Here is a 6,992-nt window from a genome sequence, read left to right on the forward strand (position 1 = left end):
CTATTTTTACTGAATAGGTCAGCAGTTTAATAATGATGCAAACAGAAAGAAAAGAGATTGAAGAAGGGATATTGTTGAGCCTAAACTTGGTTCTGCTTGTTGGAAATAACTGGCCTTTGAAGCTGACCTTAAATTCTTAATTTTCTGAGGAATGAGCAGTGTTTGGTATTATGGAGCTGTTTAGACTTGTTGCAGAGGAGAAATATTTTAGGAATTATCCCTGTCTGCCTTCCCCCTGCTTCTGGATCATGGAGCTCTCTCGCGAACAGCTGGGAGTTAGCTGTAGTATTCTGCTAACTAATTAAAAACCTAATCCGTTCTTTACTCTTTACCGCTCAGGGATAAAATTAAACTATTTTAGATGCTTACTGAGTTTAAACTGTGTAAGTATTGCTCCTGTAGCACTGTTTACAAAGCGTACAGTTTTATTTGAGCGAGTGTCCTTGAACCACAAATTATTGTTAGCTGTCACCCAGCTTTAGATGAAAGCTGTCTGGTTGCCAAATTAACAATTTTATTTCTATATATTTATTGTAGGTATTAAGTCAGTCATAAATAAGATTACTTGAGTCTTTCTTTTTGTCTCTCAAGTGTTGTGGGGGAGTTTATTTTCTGTTTATTAATAACCAAGCTGTCTTTTGCTCCCATTAAGAAAATTATATTGCTATCAGTTGTGGCTAGCTTCACTATGATAACTGGTAAGTGGGTGAGGAATTTTTGTGGCTATCTAACATAGCTCTGGAAAAACTGAAAAAACCCAAGCATATTTCTTGATCTAATATCCTCAGATTTTCTCCCACAATTAAATTCATTAGAATATTCCTGCTTACTGCCATTTATATTAATAAATGGGATGGATAGTAGGTATGCTGTATGCTGAAGGGAAGGATAACAAAGTGGCTGACTTGATGTGATCCCAGTTGCTAGGGGAGAGCAGTACACCCAATTTATAGTATATTTGGCTTGAGCTTCTATGATGTTTCTTAAAATCTGCTGAGAAGCATCTTGGGTCCCGTAGCGCTGTAACAAAGCAGCCAAAGCAGTAGTCCAAGGAGCTGATGAGCAGGCTTTCATTTTTTCTGCTGGTGAAATGAAAAATAACAAACCCACGTTGGGTTTCCCAATGGAAGTAGAAGCAGATCTGTGCTGGCTCCTAAAGCACTGCAGTTCAGGGTCTAGCATGGTAATTTCAACGTGCCTTCGGTTTTACACTGTCTGGGCAACTGGATGGTGAGCGAGCTGTTCCGCTGTGCGCTCAGGAGGGGCATCTGACAGCTGGAACAGCCACCGCAGTGCAGTGGGGGGAGCAGGAGGTACAGCCCTGCAGAGTACTCTAACAAATTAGCTATGGAAGTGATGTATCAGTTCTGTAACACCTGTTTATAACATCCTATTAAAGTTATTCCTCACATTTGCAATTGAATAGAGCCTAGGTTTTGATGTTGTCGGTGCCTGACACCACCACGACTGTCAGGGAGGAGCCTGAAAGTCTTGACTACGCATCTCTCTGGCAGGAGGTTTTTTTTTTTAATCTGGGTGAACATAGTGTTGTATTAAAACTGCAAAATCCTGGAGGTGAAATTGAATCGGTGTGTTTCATTACCACCACCAAAAGTGGGTTGAGCTATTGGGTAAAAAACAACTGCGTTTTTTTGGTGTGTTTTTTTTTTTTTTTTTTTTTTCCTGGTGCAAGTAATTTCTACCAGCACAGTCATCAGTCAGAGACTGTGTTTTTCCACATGCCCAATGTAAAAACTGAAAGTAGAAGACTAGTTTTCTAGCGACCTGACCTTTGCTGCTGTACTAGTAACAGCATTTGTGGAGATGGAAAAGATCATTTGAATTGTAGTGCAAGTATGTTCATAGGATTTCTATTAAAGTGTATGGCAAACTAAAAGGCTAACAGGGGTATTGAAATCTTCTAACTTAACCTTATTGACTGGAGTGGTCAGTTCTCGCTGTTGGCAGATGTTATTTCAGGGAGACAGCAAGAAATTGGTTAGCCTCAAAAAAATGTGCCAGCAGTGCTATCAGGGTAAGAAAGTACTACAAAAACAAAAGCACTGGTTTGGAAGCATAGTTTGGTGGTGAGGGAGTGGGTACACTCCACAACAGCAGGGTACATGGTACCTTGATATAGTGAACTCCATGTAAATGTGGTCTTTTACTGCAGACCATGACATCCAGTGCATTATAAACACAGGTACTAAACAATGAATTTAGGAAAAGGGAAAAAATAAAAAGTAAGTCTGATTAAAAATATCCTAAAGCAACGTGTATCATTCCTGGCCTGTTTGTATGTATTTAGTTGCTGTGACAGATTAAATGTTTCTGGAGTTTGAAGGTTTATTTTTGCTTGCTCCTGAAAGTTTTCAAACCTCTATCCCTCCTACTCTGATCCGGTAACAGCACTGAAATTAATTTTAGGCAGGATTTTAGAAAGCCATTTTTGCTTTTCTTCACAGTTGGTTGTTAATTCTGAAGTTTAAGGTTGACTTAACTCTAAGAGTTTAATAACCTCATTTTTGAGACTCGCCTGGGTAGTCATACACACAGTATACAGTAGGATGCTTCATAATACGAGAAACTTTGAATAAAATTTAACAAATAACAGCGAAAATGGCAATTCTGCTCAATCCCCACCCCACCCCAAGTTGTGGTTAAAATCGTTACTTCACAGGGCTAAATTATGTCATGGTAATGGCTGATTTGTTTTTTGTATGAATTGTTGGTGAAGGTCTTTGGCACATTTGAGATCAAGTGCTTGCCTGAATCTATTGACCCACATCAAGAGTGAAAAGGTACCATTCCTTTAACTTTTGTTTTCACTCCTGGCAGAAGGCGTTAGTGTTGTATCGTATTTTAGTACTCACTTTGGACAAGATATAAATGGTAGGTACCTTCTTTTTTTTTTTTTTTTTTAGCTTTAATGATTAAAATAATCTTACTACATGTTGCATTAGAACAGTGTGCAATGGTTGCTTTTTCTTTTCTTTTTTTTTTTTTTCTTTTTTGGTACCAAAACCTGAAAAATTTTTTACTTAATCCCTCCAAACTAAAGAAGATCTAAGCTTTTTAGTTTAGGAATAGGCTAATATTGAAATGGGATGAATTCAAGTATTTGTAGGTATGACAGCTAGAGGAATGGGTGAATTCTGGGCTAACTGGAGGCAACTAACATGGTATAGAGTTCTCTGCAAATGTTGTGATTTTGTGTATTTCATTTTTGTAGCTGAGCAGATGTCCAGAAGGGTATGATACAGAACTGTAAATAAGAAGTTGAGCACTAAGGACTGAGCTTATTGACAGTAAAGGGGTGATCCAGGAGGCAGTGTGAAAAGGCCACTGATGCCCCTAGCAGGGAATATTGAACCCATTAGAATAAAGTGGAATTTGAGCATTATCTACATACGAGCAATGTACGTGGACATATAGTGCTTATATGCTGTTACACTTTACTGCTGCAAATATACAGAGAAGCACCACCTTAAAAATCACACACTTGCGTCTAAAAGTACATGACTGTTTTTAACACTGTGATAAAACAGCCTTGAATGTGATGAAAAGTTTAATTTGATACTTTTTTTTTTCTTAATGCTCTTGACATCTAAAATGGGAATATTATCTCTCTTTGGTCACTTCTATTAGTGTTAGATTAATTGAATTCTTTCATAGGTGTACATGTGTGCAGCAGATGGTTTGTATGAGGTCATAGCACAAATGTTTCTGAAGGCTAGGATGAGCAGCTTGATGATTGGAAATGCTGCCATACTCCAAGGATCAATTGATTTCAGGTCCAGTAAATTGTGAATGGCAATTAACTGGAAGATCCCACATCTTAAGGCACCAGGCAAAACCACTTTCTTCCTTAGGAGAATAAACACAGGGAAGAAACTGTAAAAGGCCATGTGCTAGCAAGCTAGTGTGTTTCAGAAATGCCATTATTATTTTTTTCCCCCCCCTCTGTCAAATGTCATCTGTCCGGTAGCCTACTGGACGTTTCATAATCACAGCCCTAGGTGGTGTTCTTGGGTTTCAAGGAAGGATTTCTTTAATGTTGAAGAGAAATCCCTGTTAAGTTTATGGGGCAGGTTGTGGGGAAAATGGGAGTTTGGGACTAGTTATCAGGAAAGCTAAAAACTTGAAACTAGCGTGATTGAGAGGGACAATCATGCTGGGAAAACAACTGTAGTGTTACCAACTGTTGAGACTGTTAAACTGCACCGGTGCCTCGGGTTTCTCTGCATTCCTCAGTTTTATTGGCTGCTTTGGGACGTTTTTGAGTCTGTGGTCTTGAATTAATTATATTTTTTTTCTTTTTGTCTCCTGGCTGGCAGTGCTCTAGGGCAGAAATGAGAATCTCTGCTAACTGCTCTTTATAGGCTGACAAATTTGGATTTCTCAGTTTGACCATCTGGAAATGAAGAGCTTTGTAATTCTTACTTTGGGAATAAAAAAAGCTTCCCTAATCTTTATGTACTTCAACTGTTGAGGTTCATAAAATAACTTCTTACGTAGTCGAGTCTCTTGTAGGTGAAAAGCTTTGTTATTGAAAGTAATGGGATAAGAGGAAAAAGTACAAATCTTTCTAGGGTGACCTTTCCAATGGATTTCAATGAGCTTCAGATTTTAAAAAAATCTATTCTAGGTGGCAAATGAGAGAATCTGACAAACTATCTTAAAGATTACGTGCTTTCAAGCAGCCTGTAGAAATGCATACTTACAACTTCTAATATGCATTCTGGTGACATAATACTATAAAGAAAAGGAGACTATGTTATTTTTTCATGGAGAACAGGCTGGATTTATATTTAAAAATTAGAACTTGGCACAAGGTTGTGCCCTGAGTGTGGGAAACTTCTGGCACTCATGTATGTCCAAATAATTTTATTGCATTAGTAACTTCTTCGTTCTGCCAGTCAATCAGTTACCTAACATTCAGTGGGAGTTGGATGTACCCATCTGAAAGTAAAATTTGTGTTTCATTTTAATATTAGTTTTCTATTTTTATTATAGTTAAATTGTTTTCTCAGCTGTAGTGGCCTCTATATATAATTGATCAAAACATTTTAATGTTTTACTTCTGTAAATAAAGTAGGAAAACAGGATGGCAAGGAAGCAGATGCAAACATTGTTAAAATGGCATTGTCAGTATGATTATCACATTGTGTCTGTTCCTCAGTGTGCATCACGCTATCCTTCAAGTGTAACTGAAATTGGAATGACTTGAAGTAGTGAAAGGGTAAACCTGCTTTAAGTTGTTTCATTACATTAAACATCGACTGTAACGTGCAGTGCAGTCAGATTTCTTGCATTAATATACATTATTATTTACAGTAATGTGTGGCCTCAGGAAAGTCCCAGCCGTTCTTTATTTTCATACATTTTTGTTCAGACTTAGTTTCTGTTCATTTTGTTTAGCTCAAAACCAGGTTCCCAGGTTTGCTCTTTAAGAATGAAATACAGAAACCCTTAAAAATAGATCTGGGAAGAAAGGAGAGAGAGGAGTGTCTCATGGCTAATAGGTTTCCTAACGTAGGGGTTATAACGTCAGCCTTCAAGCAATCATAAATGTAAATGTGGTCTTTGTACTATTATTCAGTTGTCTGGGGAAGAGTGTAAGGACAGCAGTCGAATCTGTCATGGAGGTAGATGGGGTTTTGTCTCTGGGTTGACATGATCTTTGTTCTTGCAGTACGTTTGGAGAGAGGTGGAAGAGTGGAGGCTTTCTGCAGTGCTCTGGAGGCTTTGGGTGATTGCAGGGGGCTGTATCGGTAACAGTGCCCTTCCTTCTGGTATTTGGGAAGGAAATGGGGGAGGACTGTGCTCGCATTTGCAGGGAGTGTTTTTTCACATGGAGGTGGTAGGTAGGGTTGTAACAATGCAGATGGTTTTAAACACCTGCTGCCAAAGTCCAATTCAGCATCCAAGGATGATGTCCTGACAAGAATCTAGTAGCTTTCTTATTTCATAGAATCATTGGGTTGGAAGGGACCTTGAACATGATCTAGTTCCAACCTCCCTGCCATGGGCAGGGACACTTTCCACTAGACCAGGTTGCTCAAAGCCCCATCCAACCTGGCCTTGAACACTTCCAGGATGGGACATCCACAGCTTTTCTGGGCAACCTGTTCCAGTGCCTCACCACCCTCATAGTGAAGAATTTCTAGCTTATATCTAATCTAAATCTACCCTCTTTCAGTTTAAAGCCATTACCCCTTGTCCTATCCCTACCTGCCCTTGTAAAAAGTCCCTCTCCAGCATCGGATACTGGAAGGCTGCTATAAGGTCGAGTTTGAGTGTCTTCAAGAGTGAAGATCCTACAATCTTTTGAAGTGACCTTTTATTAGTGATCCTTTTGCTGTGGCTTTATGCTTTCAGTATAGCATTAGTTTCCTCTATGAACTACACTGTTCGACACTTACCAGTTTCTTCTGTCTCTCTGTATGCCTTTTGTCATGGCAAATACTTTATCGTTTTGGTAGCTTATGTAATTTTCGCTTTATGTCTGGCTTATGGTATGAGTCCGCAGCACTGGCTCCTAAAGATTCTTAATGGGGTTTTAATGACTGTAAGAGACTAGGATGGATACAAAATCATATCTTATCTCTTAGATGTTTGCAAGACTGACAACTTGAATGTTGCACGATGGAGGTGGGCTGCACCGCAGAGGTGCTGTGTTTGGATTGCAACTCTGAACAGGAATTGATGAGCTTGAATTTGTTGTTAGCATAGATCACGACTGATTGTGTCAAGAGAAGGTGACTGTACACGAGGCTAGTATAATATTGAATTCAATTTGCGAATATAAAGAAGTGAAGATCTTCCCAGTAAGGGATGTTGTGACATTGAACTTGATATTGGGAGGACAAGGACTGATAGCTGAATGAACTAAAACCACTTTAGTGTCTCTTGAGCTTATCCCCTTTTGAGATCAGTATATAATTATAGTGAGTGCAATATAAACATAGTGAGAGACAGTTTGAAGAGCG

Source organism: Egretta garzetta, unplaced genomic scaffold (genome assembly GCF_000687185.1).
Source record: "Egretta garzetta isolate BGI_Z169 unplaced genomic scaffold, ASM68718v1 scaffold304, whole genome shotgun sequence".
NCBI classification, from domain to species: Eukaryota; Metazoa; Chordata; class Aves; order Pelecaniformes; family Ardeidae; genus Egretta; species Egretta garzetta.